General features: G+C 34.0%; 1 non-coding gene across 1 annotated transcript; it reads left to right on the top strand.

Annotated features, from left to right (window-relative positions):
* The first annotated feature begins 12,803 nt into the window (after nucleotides 1–12,803).
* Nucleotides 12,804–12,865, top strand: LOC126026924 (U7 small nuclear RNA). Its single transcript, XR_007502109.1, has one exon. It is a non-coding gene; the product is annotated as a U7 small nuclear RNA (small nuclear RNA).
* Nucleotides 12,866–13,977: the final 1,112 nt, after the last annotated feature.

The following is a 13,977-nucleotide window of genomic DNA, read 5'->3' as shown; positions in this document are numbered from 1 at the left end:
CAATTCTATAAAAAAAAAAGGATATTCTTTTTGGGGGGTTGGGGTCCACACCATTCAGAACTCAAGGCTTACTCCTGCTATCTTTCACTCTTGAGAGTTCCTTACCCAGAACTATCTCAGCTATTGGGAACTATTTAATAATATTAAACAGTACTAAGTACACCAAAAATATACCTTATTTACATTCCAGGATTCAAGGTTGTTTTTTTCTTTCTGAAGAAAATAACTTAAAATTTTCAATAGAACTTAAATTTCCAACACTATTTTATAGGTATACTTCATTAGAAAGTATACGATTGTTTTCACAAAAACATGGAACATATGTGTATTACATAATTGTGTACATAAAAATATAGACCCAATGGGGCCAGAGCAATAGCACAGCGGGTAAGGCTCTTTCTTGCTTTGCACATGGTTGACTTTGGTTCCATCCCTGGCATCTCATATAGACAGAAGTAAATCCTGGGACCATCTGGGGTGGCCAGGAAACTAAAATAAAAAACGTAATCTAGGGCCCGGAGAGATAGCACAGCGGTGTTTGCCTTGCAAGCAGCCGATCCAGGACCTAAGGTGGTTGGTTCGAATCCCGGTGTCCCATATGGTCCCCCGTGCCTGCCAGGAGCTATTTCTGAGCAGACAGCCAGGAGTAACCCCTGAGCACCGCCGGGTGTGGCCCCCCCCAAAAAAAAAACAAAAACAAACAAAATAATCTAAAGTGACAAGGGGCTGAAGTGGTGGCGCTAGCAGTAAGGCGTCTGCTTTACAAGTGGTAAGCTAGGAAGGACCACGGTTTAATACCCCACTGTCCCATATGGTCCCCCAAGACAGGAGTGATTTTTGAATGCATTGCCAGTAGTAACCCCCGAGTGTCACCGGGTATGGCCCAAAAAACTACAAGAACAACAACAACAAAATACTAAAATAAATGCCAAATTGAGGGTTCCGGACTATCGCTTTGCTTGTGTGAAGTCTTGTGTTCCCTAACAGCTGCACAAGAGGAAATTCATCAGTGCAGAGCCAGGAGTAACCCCTGAGGGAAGCCCCCAAAACAAAATAAAAACACAAACAAAATAAATACACCCAATAACATAATAATTTTCCTGCTTTTAAGAAAATGCTAGAGAATAGTCCTAATGCCACATAGATAAATTATAATTAACTGATATTTTTTCAACTACCATTTGGTTAATATCTAGGTCACTCTTTCTAGTATAGCAACATTGCAATGAATATTCATGTTTCTGCATATTTGCAAATAGTTTTGTGTTATAAATTTCTGGTAAGACAATTGCCTTAAATTTAATTTTCTTAAGTTTATACAAATGTCTTCCCATATGTGTCACCAACACATTCTTCCCAACCAAGCTTATGGAAGCTAACTTCATAATAATTACATTCAACAACACAGAATACCTTGATTTTCCTTTATGTCTAAAAACAATAAAATATATTTATAGTTATTTGTTCTATCCATTCCCTATTATAATTATTATAATCTATGATAGTAACTCAAGGCAAGAAAAAGTTACTGCAGTGCAGTCATTTCCCCCTCTTCTGAATATTATCTTGTCCTTACTTTTATAAGGTAAATAATTTTATACAATGGTAGAAACAATTGAAAATAATTCTGCATCTTGCCAACCTCAGTTATAAAGAATAGAGGAAAATAATGTGGCATAGATCTCAGAAGAGGGCACAGATCAGTAATTTATCTTAACACTATCCAATAAACCAATCAAAACAGGAAAATAGTTCTTAAGTGAACCATTTGTCTTTTAGAAGTAATTAGTTCTCCTGGCTGAAGTTCAAAATTGAGGATGAACTTGTAACATCAGCATATTAAAGAAACTGAACTGAGTTTTGTGTTTTGGATCAGACAGCAGTAGAGAAAACCAACATCTCTGATTTCAAATGGCAAACTCTGCTGTTACATACTTTTTAATTTCAAAGAGCATCTGTCATCACACAAAGACAAATATATTTCTCATGGAAAAAAAAAGCACATCTGGTACATTTTTAAATATGCCTCAGGCCAGTTCTGTGCAATGAATGAAAAATGTGCTATAGATAGTTATTTCATGTTGCTTTTCATTTTACCAGCTAGTGCAGAAATTTTGCATTAAATTAGGAATCTTAAATTTTCAGCTCTCTTCAAAGTGTTGGGAAAATTAAATATATATTTTTTAATAAATCAATATATTATACTTTAACGCATTTTCCCATATTTTAATAAATCATACTGCATTTATTCTCTATGGAATCAATTGTTTGGGAGATAACATTTGTTGGGAGGGATGATAATTCTTGACTATCATATGTTTTTCTTTTTTGATGATTTGTGTCAGATGACTAAATATTTTATTTAAAAAATTTCTAGTCCAGCAATTAATAATGGGCCAGAGAAATTATCAACATTTAAGTATATATGTATATATACATTTATACTCAAATTTATGTGAAAATAATGCATAAGTGCATGTCAATTTTGGTGAGCAAAATTTACTTTTGTCACTGTGATCAAGATTCTTTTCTTCAGCATTGCTCCGGGGCTATATGTGATGTTGAGATGAAACCCTGGTTGGTTGTAAGCAAGACAAGCACTTTAACTGAAAATCTATCTCTGCATTCTCAATAAATGTTACTTTAAGGAAATATTTCTCACAACTAAGGACACAAGAGAGATCCTACTTATTGTATAGGTTTTTGTTCTTTCCACTTAAACTCTATAAATCCTTATCAGGAAAGGAAATATTTAAGCATTCAACAGAGTTTTGGCTCATTCAGAATTGGAAGCACAGACTAATCCCTAGTTGAGATAAGAGACATTGCTAAAAAGTAGCAAAAGAATTAAACCTTCCAAAATTAATGTTCCAAATGATGTTATCACTTTATTATATATTTAAGATCAGCAAATTTCCAAGAAAAGAAGCTAAAAAAGTAAAGTCACTGCTTGGTCTGTGGTGTCAATTGTAAAGTGCAAAGTTAAAGGTACAAAATGAAAATTTTGACATAATTTGGGCAACATAATAACATAATAAAAATATGATAGTAATATGATGATTTGCATGAAATTATTCCATGTAATATATTTGTATATAACACATACAAACTAGAAAATAAAACGTGCATTGACTATATGCATTCCTAAAATTAGAAATCATCAAAGTAACTAAATAAAACATCAGTAGAATGTGAGAAGAGAATCCTAGTTTTCATGGGTAAGGTATCAATTGTTGTATACATGGAAAAAATGCTCCTCCTCACTAATCATCAGGGAGATGCAAATCAAAACAACGATGAGATACCATCTCACAACACAGAGGTTGGCATAATCACAAAGAATGAGAACAATCAGTGCTGGCGGGGATGTGGAGAGAAAGGAACTCTTATCCACTGCTGGTGGGAATGCCATCTAGTCCAACCTCTATGGAAAGCGATATGGAGATTCCTCCAAAACCTGGAAATTGAGCTCCCAATCGACCCAGCTATTCCACTCCTAGGGATATACCCTAAGAATACAAGAATACAATACAAAAACCCCTTCCTCACACCTATATTTATTGCAGCACTATTCACAATAGCCAGGTAAACAACCAAGATGCCCTTCAACAGACGAATGGCTAAAGAAAATGTGGTACATATACACAATGGAATATTATGCAGCCGTCAGGAGAGATGAAGTCATGAAATTTTCCTATACATGGATGTACATGGAATCTATCATGCTCAGTGAAATAAGTCAGAGGGAGAGAGATAGATGCAGAATAGTCTCACTCATCTATGGGTTTTAAGAAAAATAAGTCATTTTTGCAACAATCCTCAGAGAGAATGAGAGGAAGGCTGGAACTTCCAGCTCACTTTATGAAGCTCACCACAAAGAGTGGTGAGTGCAGTTATAGAAATAACTACACAGAGAACTACCATAATCCTGTGAGTGAATGAGGGAACTTGAAAGCCTGTCTGGAGTACAGGTAGGGGTGGGGTAGGGTGGAGGGATATTGGGACATTGGTGGTGGGAATGTTGCACTGGTGAAGGGGGTGTTCTTTACATGACTGAAACCTAATCACAATCATATATGTAATCAAGATGTTTAAATAAAGGGAAAAAAAGAAAATTATACTCTGAACGATCAAAAATTATCTTAGGAGACTGAATATTTCCAATCTCTATGTCTTTAGCCTTAGATGTTTTGCACCCATCTTCTCCCCATTTTCATATAACAGTGCTTCTTTATCTAGAGAAGATGCATTCGAAGACTTTCAGTGGATGCATGGAATCGGGATAGTATCAAATGCAATGTATGCTATGATTTTCCTGTTCATTTACAACTTGATAAAGTTTAATTATTAAATTAGTTATAGTAAGAGGGATACAATAATAAATAATTTTTAAAACTTCAGGTGCTCCTGCACTTAGTAGTTAGCTATGTGGTCACAATGGCTGCAAATCTGGTCCAAGTCACTGGTACCAAATAATGTCCTCTGAGCACTGACAAGGGTCATTCCCAAGTAGAGAGCCAGGAATAGTCCCTTAGCACCAGTAGATGTGGTCTAAAGAACAAAATTTTTTAAAAAATTAAAAAATCTAAAATGTTAATAATATACTATACTCAAAGGCAGATAAGTACGTGCTCTCCATCTTTTCTCTCTATCTCACTTTCTCCTATTTCTTACACCTAAAGTTTTCAATTTCTTGTATCAAAGATTTTTAAGATGATCTTTGATTTGGAATAACTGAACTACAGAAACAAAACTAGAGAAAAAGGAAATACTGTATATATTTGATGAACAGTAGCTCATGTTTTGTGTTTATGTCATATTATGGGGTACAAAAGCTGCTTTCACACTTTTCTATTCCATCATTTGATATATATGCAGACCAGTAAAAGTTACTTCAGGCACCACTAAAGCAAAAATCGAAGCCATTATTTATAATGGTATTCTGCACTTTTATTTTTAAATTAAGTACCATAAAATAAAAATTCTATAGTAACTTAAATCTAAAGGAAAAAGGTAAACACTGAGGGTTCTCACTAGTCTGGTATATAGAATGCCATGTTTAGAGAATGGAAGGTATCAAAGATGGGCAAAACATTGGCTTTAGATTCCAGAAATAAAATTCTAAAACAAAAAAAAAAAAGGAAGGAAGAAGAGGAGGTCTGGAAGTAATATAAGGGCAAGGGTTGGGGGGGGGGGGTCTTTGCCTCTTTGTGAGGTAAAGGTGAAGTAGCTTATATATCGAAATCTCTAGATCTAACACTAATTTAAGACTGGGATCCAAACTAAAATAAAAACTTAAAAATGGGCCTGTCTAAGAGTTACGTTGGGAATGGTTGGGAGAGAATCTAGGGTTATTCGTAGAGGAATGGAATCCTGGGGTGGAGGAGTTGTATATCTGAGACACTATTGTAAACAACCTAAAAATCAGGTGTCTAAAAATCCAATTTATTTCAGTGATTCTCCCAAAGGCATTATTTTGTCCTTCTAACTTCTGTCTGATCTGTCTAACCATTCAATCCTTGTAACATTTACCACAATGCAACTAGTATTTCTGTTCTAATTATAGAGGGCAATATAAGCCCTAAAAATTTCAAGTTATGGGGCCAGAGTGGTGGCACAAGTCGTAGGGCATTTACCTTACACACGCTAACCTAGGATGAACTGCAGTTTGCTCCTCCAGCATTCCATATGGTTTCCCAAGCCAGGAGCAATTTCTGAGTACATAGCCAGGAGTAACCCCTGAGTATCACCTGGTGTGGCCCCAAAAGCAAAAAAAAAAAAATTCAAAGTTAACATGAAATATTCTATGTGTTTTCTATAATCCTCCTAGGTTCAACTGTGTTTTTTTTCTTTTTTTTTCATTATAACTTCTTTAACGGTGTTCCCTAAACTGTTTTCATTTATGTATTTTTCTCCCTAATATCCTTCATAAATTTTAGAGCACAGAATGTATTGAGGAAACTTTATATGAAGAGTACTAGAAGCTCATTTTCCATTGCTTCAGGCACAAACAGATGCCTCTTTTGTATTCAATTGCATTATAGTTTGAATCTTCAGAACATAAGCTCTAAAAGAACAACCTAAACATTAGCCCAAATATTTATGAACTCAATTGCTCACTAAAATTTACACCAGTTGACAGCGAACTAATTTGCTATAGAATCACAGACCCTCTTGACCAAAGATCCTAATGATAATTCCAAACTTAAATTAAAAAGATATATGTAGCTTCTGGTTTAAGTTATAAAATTTTCGCATTTTCATATAGTCTCTTACCACATGTAAACATAATATTTTATTTAAAGCAAGTCTGAAAAATAATGTTTAAAAATGAAAGTACTTTTAAAAAAATCTATGATTGGCCCAAGATGGAAAAGCCAACTTTAACTTTTATAAAGCAGGCAAGTTTCTATAAACTGAAAAATGCTGAAAGATTCACTTGACCAAATGACCTCAATGCAAGGATAGATTTTGTAGCTTTTTGTCTGGAGTCAACTGACCTGAAGACAAATCCCTTTTATTATTTGAAAAATGATTATAGAAAAACATTTTTAATACAATGACTAGTTGTCTATCATTGTGCTAAGGAAAAGGAAACTAAAAATAAATAAGCAAATAGCACAATGTCTTTTGTGGAAGGAGAAGTAAGGTCATGAAGTTTGAAGAATCAGTAGAATATTGTTTCGTAGAAGGTAGTAATTTTCAGAGATAGAGTATAATCCAAGCAGAGATAAATGGCAAATATATTCATGAAATACTAACTCTCCATTTACATGGTAGTAATATATAAATGCAGCTAGTAAGGCAAGTTGAGATCAACACACAAAAGACCACATGGGGACACTGGATATTTTTCCTAAAGGATGGAGGCAATAGTTGAGGAGTATTAAGGAATAAAGAGATATCACAAACCCAGGAGTTTAGGAAGTTAAACAGTATGAGGGCCAGAATGGTGGTGCAAGCGATAGAATGTTTGACTTGCATGCGCTGATCTAGGATGGACCATGGTTCATCTCCCAGCATCCAATATGGTCCCCCAAGCCAGGAGCAATTTCTGAGTGCATAGCCAGGAGTAACACCTGAGCATCACCGAGTGTTTCCCACCCACCCACCCCCCAAAAAAAAGAAAAGAAAGTTCAACAGTATGTAAATGGTGAAGCAATGGACACTTGAATTTAGAGAAAAAATTATTAAATGGTGAACTCCATTCTAATCAGGAAAGTATTCTAAATTTTTAGAGGCTAGAAGAATTAAATTTTAGAATATGTATACAGACTTTGAAATGTAGAGGAAAAACATTTTAAAGTAATCTTCAACAAAGAGAAAAATTTGAGAAATTGTAAACAAAAACATTTAATACTTTGGGATTTAATACATTTAAACTTGGGAAGAAGGCCTAAAAAAGGCAATTGTTTAAATTCTACAATGTATATTATTTAAGCTTAGTCAAATTAAATAATTCCACTATTGTTGGGCCAAGTGAGATTTTCTGCTAATGAAGGATTTCTGAGTCAGGAGTAATCCCTGAGTGCTGCAGGGTGTGGACCCCCCCCCCCCAAAATAAAAAAGAATACTGAATAAAAGGGAAATTACATTCAAAGGAGTATCCTTAAGATTTACAGCAGACTAGAAACCCTCAAGGCCAGAAGGCAGTGGTGGGATATAGTGACAAAACTCAACGAAAAGAATGCTTCACCTAAAATATTGCACCTAGCCACTCACTTTCAGGTTTGAAGAAAGTATTCATAGCTTCAGAAACTTTACAGATCAAAACCAGCCATAAAAGCAAAACTGAAAGATATACTTTAAGACAAGACAGGACTAAAGACACTTCTACACAAAGATGGCTCTAAATTCCATGACAATTATCTCTCTCAACGCCAATGGGTTAAATACACCAGTTAAGAGACACAGAATGGCAAAATGGATCAAAAAGCTGAATCTAATATTTTGCTGCCTACAAGAAACACATCTCAATAGACAGCACAAAATAAAAATCAGACTTAGAAGCACACACTAGGAAGAAAGAAGGGGCTTACATAAATAGCTTAATGACATAGCTTATAAAATTAGAAAACGATCAACAAAATAAACCCAAAACAGGAAGGCAGTAGGAAATAACAAAGCTTAGAGCAGAAATTAATGAAGTGGAAATACAAAAAAATCAAAAAACGTTTACAAAAGTAAAAGTTGGTTCTTTGAAAAAATAAACAAGATTGATAAATCACTAGCAAAACTCACAAAGAAAGGGAGAGAGAAACTTAATAAACCAGATTAGAATTGAAAAGAAAGAGAACACTACAGGTAATATAGAGATCCAGAGGGTAATCAGAGACTACTTGAGAAACTCTATGCCACAAATCATGAGATCCTGGAAGAAATGGGGGGGGAAAGAAAAGAAAAATAAAAGTCATTATTGTGATAATGCCCACAGACAATAGAGATAAGGACCAGAAGGACTGGCTCATGATCACTAGCTCATTGGAAAGCATTGAGAGAATTTAACCCTGATAGCCTTAAGTTCTGTTAGATTCTCTAAAGTTTGTAGAGGAAATGTAAATAATTTGATAGACAATATAAACTGGGGGAACAGATGAAGTATACTTGTTCTGAAAGATATTTTTGTCTGCAGTTTATAAATTAATGATTACAATCTTATGAACTGACATAATAAATGGCACTTAACAACTGGAATAAAAAATGGCACTCTATTAAAAAATACCCTAGATTTTACTTTCTACTCAGGCATGATGAAGTTTACAATAATGAGATGACTACCAGTGAGACAGTTACTCAGATTTCAAAGAAATAGAAGATCTAAAATAACACACAGAACCATGTGGGAAGCACCTGGGTCAGTCAGGAGAAAGAGCTAGAAGAAAGCCTGAACAACAGCCTTTGTTGTTGTGTCTGTGAGAAAAGTAAAGCAAGACAGAATCAGTACATTTAGGATTGGCTAGTTTGAAAAAGTTGGTGAGCTCTGAAACTTGTCCTTTGCTTTTTACCTGTCCGGGGGTGATTCTAAAAAATTGCATATAAAACTATGCTACTGGAAGGTGTGTTTTTTTTTTTTGTGATAAGTAATAAATCTTGAAATAAACAGTCTAAGCAAGCAAGACCATACATGTATATGTAAGAAAACATATAAAATATAAAGAAAAATTTATATATAATTTTATATTTTATATATAGATTTTATATATAAAATTTTATATATAAAAATATAAAGAAAATATATAAAAAAGTAAATAAGATAATATAGGGGGCCAGAGCAATAGTACAGTGGGGAAGAAGTGCATGTGGCTGACCCAGGTTCAATTACCAGTATCCCATATGATACCTGGAGTACTGATGGGAGTGATCCCTTTGTGCAAAGCAAGGAGTAACTCTGTGGTCCCAAAACAAAAACAAAAAAAATAAGAGAGAGAGAGAGAAGAAAATATAGTAATGCAAATACATAGTACAAAATCATCATTACAGTTAACAAGCATAATCATCTTTTAAAATATGCTGTTAAATTTAGTTAATTAATATTTTATATAAAATATTAGATCAATATCCATCGTGTTCTTTATTTTTTATGCAATTTTCATTTCCATCAACATTAAAATTGGCCTTGAAATATTGTATTGAGACTCTGGCTTTTAGGGAGAATTGGAAAAAGAATGACAGTTCTTTAAATATTTGATAAAAGTTGCCTGTTAATGCATGTAGACCTGGATTTTTTAGGAAAGTAATAAATACTTTTGATTACTGATTCATTTCCTTATCAAAAATTCTTCTGTTCTGGGGCCAGCTCTAGCCTAGGATGAACGGCTGTTTGATCCCCCAGCTTCCCATATGGTCCCACAAGCCAAAAGCGATAATAGCCAGGAGCTTGAGCATCACCGGTGTGGCCCAAAAAACCCAACCCCCCAAAAAAAAAGAAATTCCTCTGTTTATTCCTCTGAATGAACTTCTCATTCAGTCTTTGTAGTGAGCTTCTCTCAAAGAAAATTTTCCTTCTCTTTCAAATTGTTCTGGTTTTTATAAGTTGCTTCCTATGATTCTCTTATCCATGCAATGACAGTTATAGTTACTCTTCTTTTATTTGTAATTTTATTGATTAGGTTTGCTCTGTTTTCTTTGGTTAGTTTGGCTAGAGATGAGAATTTCATTTTTAAAAATATTTCCGAAGAACCAACTCTTAGTTTGGTTTATCTTTTCTGTAGTTTTGGAGTTCAATTTCACTGCTCAGAACTGGTCTTTCTTTCCTTCTGAAAATTACATAATCAGTTTTCTCTTTGTTATTTTGTCGGGTGTAGAGTTGGGTTGCTTCTTTGAAACCTTTTTTATTTCCTAATTGTATTGTTACACACATCTGTTAAGAGTAGTTTTATCAAATTAAGCAGTCCAAATTAAATCTATAAAATTTGGCATGCAGTATTTCTATTTTTATCTCAATCTTTAATTTTTCCTTTAAATGTTCTCTTATTTAGCGTAAAAATAAATGTAAAAATAACAGATTTAATGTCTGCTTTGTTCTGTCTTCACAATTTTGTGAGCATAAAATTACACATACAACACATCTCAAATTGTGCTTGCTGCACTTTAAATACACAATAACCACATGTAGTTGGTCAATACCATAAAGAAAAATATAATCCTTTATTTAGCTAACCTGCTTTCTAAAATAGCTATCCATAATCCCATTGTCTATCAAATACCATGGTGTATACTGTCTTATACATAGTATAAATAACAAAAAATGATTACCATGTGATATAGTGTTACTTATTTTCTTAATGAGAACTAAATGAATAAATGCTCTATTCCTATGATGTCATTTGATAAGGCTTATTCAAAGAAATAAATTCTCTGGTGGTTTTCAGAAAGATTGAAAAATGGAATCCCAACAACATGATTACAATTTGTGGGCTTAGGATTTCCTAAATAGTGCTCAGGATGCCAATGGCCCCTTCTTAGTCAACTGGCCAATAAGTCAACATGGGAGTCTGAGGATTAGTGCTTATCAGGCAATAGCTCTAGGGATCACCCTGTTCATATTCTGGAGGCACTCAAGAATCTCCAGGACTGTACCCAGTGATACTTCAGGAATCACGAGGTGTCAGAGACTTAAGTCAGGTTTTCTTGTATGTAGGGCATACATCCTCAGCCCCTCCAGTCTCATGTTCAATATTTTCAAGTCTTTTGACTAAATACAAATAATAATATCACAGATCACCGACAAGAGTCCCACATTACTCAGTGCTTAGAACAGTCAAGGAAATAATCAAAGAAAACCTTGATGAAATAGCTGTATTTGATATCATGTGTTCTTATGAATAAAATAATCATAAACAATAAACCTTTTTTCATAAGTATTTAATAGTATTTATTTATTTTTTTTATTTAAACAACTTTTTTACATACATGATTGTGTTTGGGTTTTAGTCATGTAAAGAACACCATCACCAGTGCAACATTCTCATCACCAATGTCCCAAATCTCCCTCCTCCCCACCCAACCCCCACTGTACTCTAGACAGGCTTTCTATTTCCCTCGCACATTCTCATTACTAGGATAGTTCAAAACGTAGTGATTTCTCTAACTAAACTCATTCCTGTTTGTGGTGAGCTTCATGAGGTGAGCTGTAACTTCCAGCTCTTTTCTCTTTTGTGTCTGAAAGTTATTATTGCAAGAAAATGAAAATAAAATTTAGTCCTTAAAAATTACAAATAACAGCTAAGATTGTTCAGTAAATACGATCTACTTTCAAGCACCCCTTCTTTGGGGGTGGGGCCACATCCAGCTGTGCTCAGAGACCACTAATGGTGCTGTTCAGGGAATTGAAATAAATTGGCAAGGCATATGCCCTACCCACAGTACTCTGGCTCTGGCCCTTATTCCCTTTAAACCAGTGAACTTAATCTCTCAATAAATTTTCAGCTAAAGACAGTTTTATCAACTTCACAGAAACCCTGAATAAAGCAAACATTTTACTTGGTTTAGAATTTCTAAACTACTTATAATTAACAACCTTTCACATTCATATGAAGCACTCCTTATATCAATTCTGCTATTTATCATTTGTAAGTTTAAATTCAGGTTCAGATATAGTGCAGGCAAATCAGATTATGTAAACAAGTTAAAAAGTAATTTGATTTCCTCATGTCATCTCTCTAATATAAACTTAGCAAAATAAGACTAGCTCAAGGTTGAAGAACATAAACTAATTAAATTGATTTAAAAATATTTCCAAATTTATTCAAACTATTGAATAAATATTATACTATAACCTATGATAAAATGTTGTCACAGAAAAATAAAATCCATTTATTTTTATTATTATAAAAAGCTCTAGGTTTCAAGAGTAAAAATGATATCAGATAGAACTACGTGTAAAAGCAAAAGAAAAAAGTCAAAAGGACATAAAATAGTCTCAAAACTAAAGAAAATAACTGTTTATAATCTATTATGCCTATATTAGTAAAATTGGGCTACACAGTTGATCTTAACATTTAAAAATAAAAATATGGCTTCATTTTTTTTATTTTAGGCACACAATTCTCAGGGACTTCTCCCAATTACATGTTCAAAAGCTTTATATGAGTTGTTCAGGTGATTTTGCTGTTTGTGTTGGGAATCAAACCTGGAATGTCCACATGAAAAAGACATGTTATAGCCTATTAAGCTATCTCCCTAGGGAAGAAAGATAATATCTGATATATTACAAAAGTTCTTAAGAAAGGAGTTGCTTAGAATAAAATATATGTATACTGACATACAAAAAAAAATTGAACCACTTGTAATATTGTAACAGGCAGTGTTACAGCTCTTTTAAAATTTGTCTAGCAGGCTTTCTGATCTCTACCGGAAGGCCCTTAAAAATATAGCATCCTCTGTATTATAAATGTAACAGAGAAGTTTGAAGAGTGATTCCAAACTGACAGATCCTACTGTTTATTGGAGCTCCCTTATTTACTATGTATTAATTGCTTTAGTTTGAGCATGGTAAATCAAAATAAGAATGTATATTAGAAAATTAATGGTGGTGAGAATGTTGCACTGGTGAAGGGGGTATTCATTTTATGACTGAAACCCTACTACAAACATGCTTGTAATCATGGTGCTTAAATAAAGATATTTTTAAAAATTAAAATAAAAGGTAACATAAGTTAGACAGACTCTAGTTGTTACTCACCCATTTACTAAAACTGTTACCCTAGAAAGACACTTAATTTTTCTGGCTTTCAGTTTTCTCACCTGTGAGAAAACAGTACAGTATTGATTACTAGGATTCTTTCCAGTGCACTATTTTTATATTTGTTAGAAAGAAACCACGTGATTTACTGCAAAGTTGAGAGTCAAAGATAAGAAAATACTTTTCACTCTCTTTGTCTAAAAAGTCATTTTGAAACAAGATGAGAAAATACGTTCTCTGTAATAAAACAACTGTCTCCAACTTCACTTGTCAAAACATGATATTTGAGATTCTACACATCATTTATGAATAACAATGATATATATACATTTCTTTGCCTCAAAACATAAGTACCCACCAACCTTTAGTTAAAGTGGGAAATTCTACCTCTAAAAGACAGCTTGAAGTTAATTAAGCTCATTAGGGTTTGGATAATATTTCAATGAATATATATATAACTAATATATTATGAAGATGAGCAAAGTACCTATGCCAGGGTAGGTATAGTTGTGGAAAATATAGACAAATGCATATAAGGCATTAATAATAATAAACTTTAATATCTCTTTTTACCATTACTCTTTTTTTTTTTTTTGGTTTTTCGGGCCACACCCGAAAATGCTCAGGGGCTACTCCTGGCTAAGGGCTCAGAAATTGCCCCTGGCTTGGGGGACCATATGGGACGCCGGGGATCGAACTGTGGTCCTTTCCTTGGCTAGCGCTTGCAAGGCAGACACCTTGCCTCTAGCGCCACCTCACCGGCCCCTACCATTACTCTTTCACCCAGCACTGAT

This window comes from Suncus etruscus, chromosome 13 (genome assembly GCF_024139225.1).
Source record: "Suncus etruscus isolate mSunEtr1 chromosome 13, mSunEtr1.pri.cur, whole genome shotgun sequence".
NCBI lineage: Eukaryota > Metazoa > Chordata > Mammalia > Eulipotyphla > Soricidae > Suncus > Suncus etruscus.
Note: the sequence above shows the minus strand (reverse complement) of the source record. Positions and strands in the feature narration are given on the sequence as shown.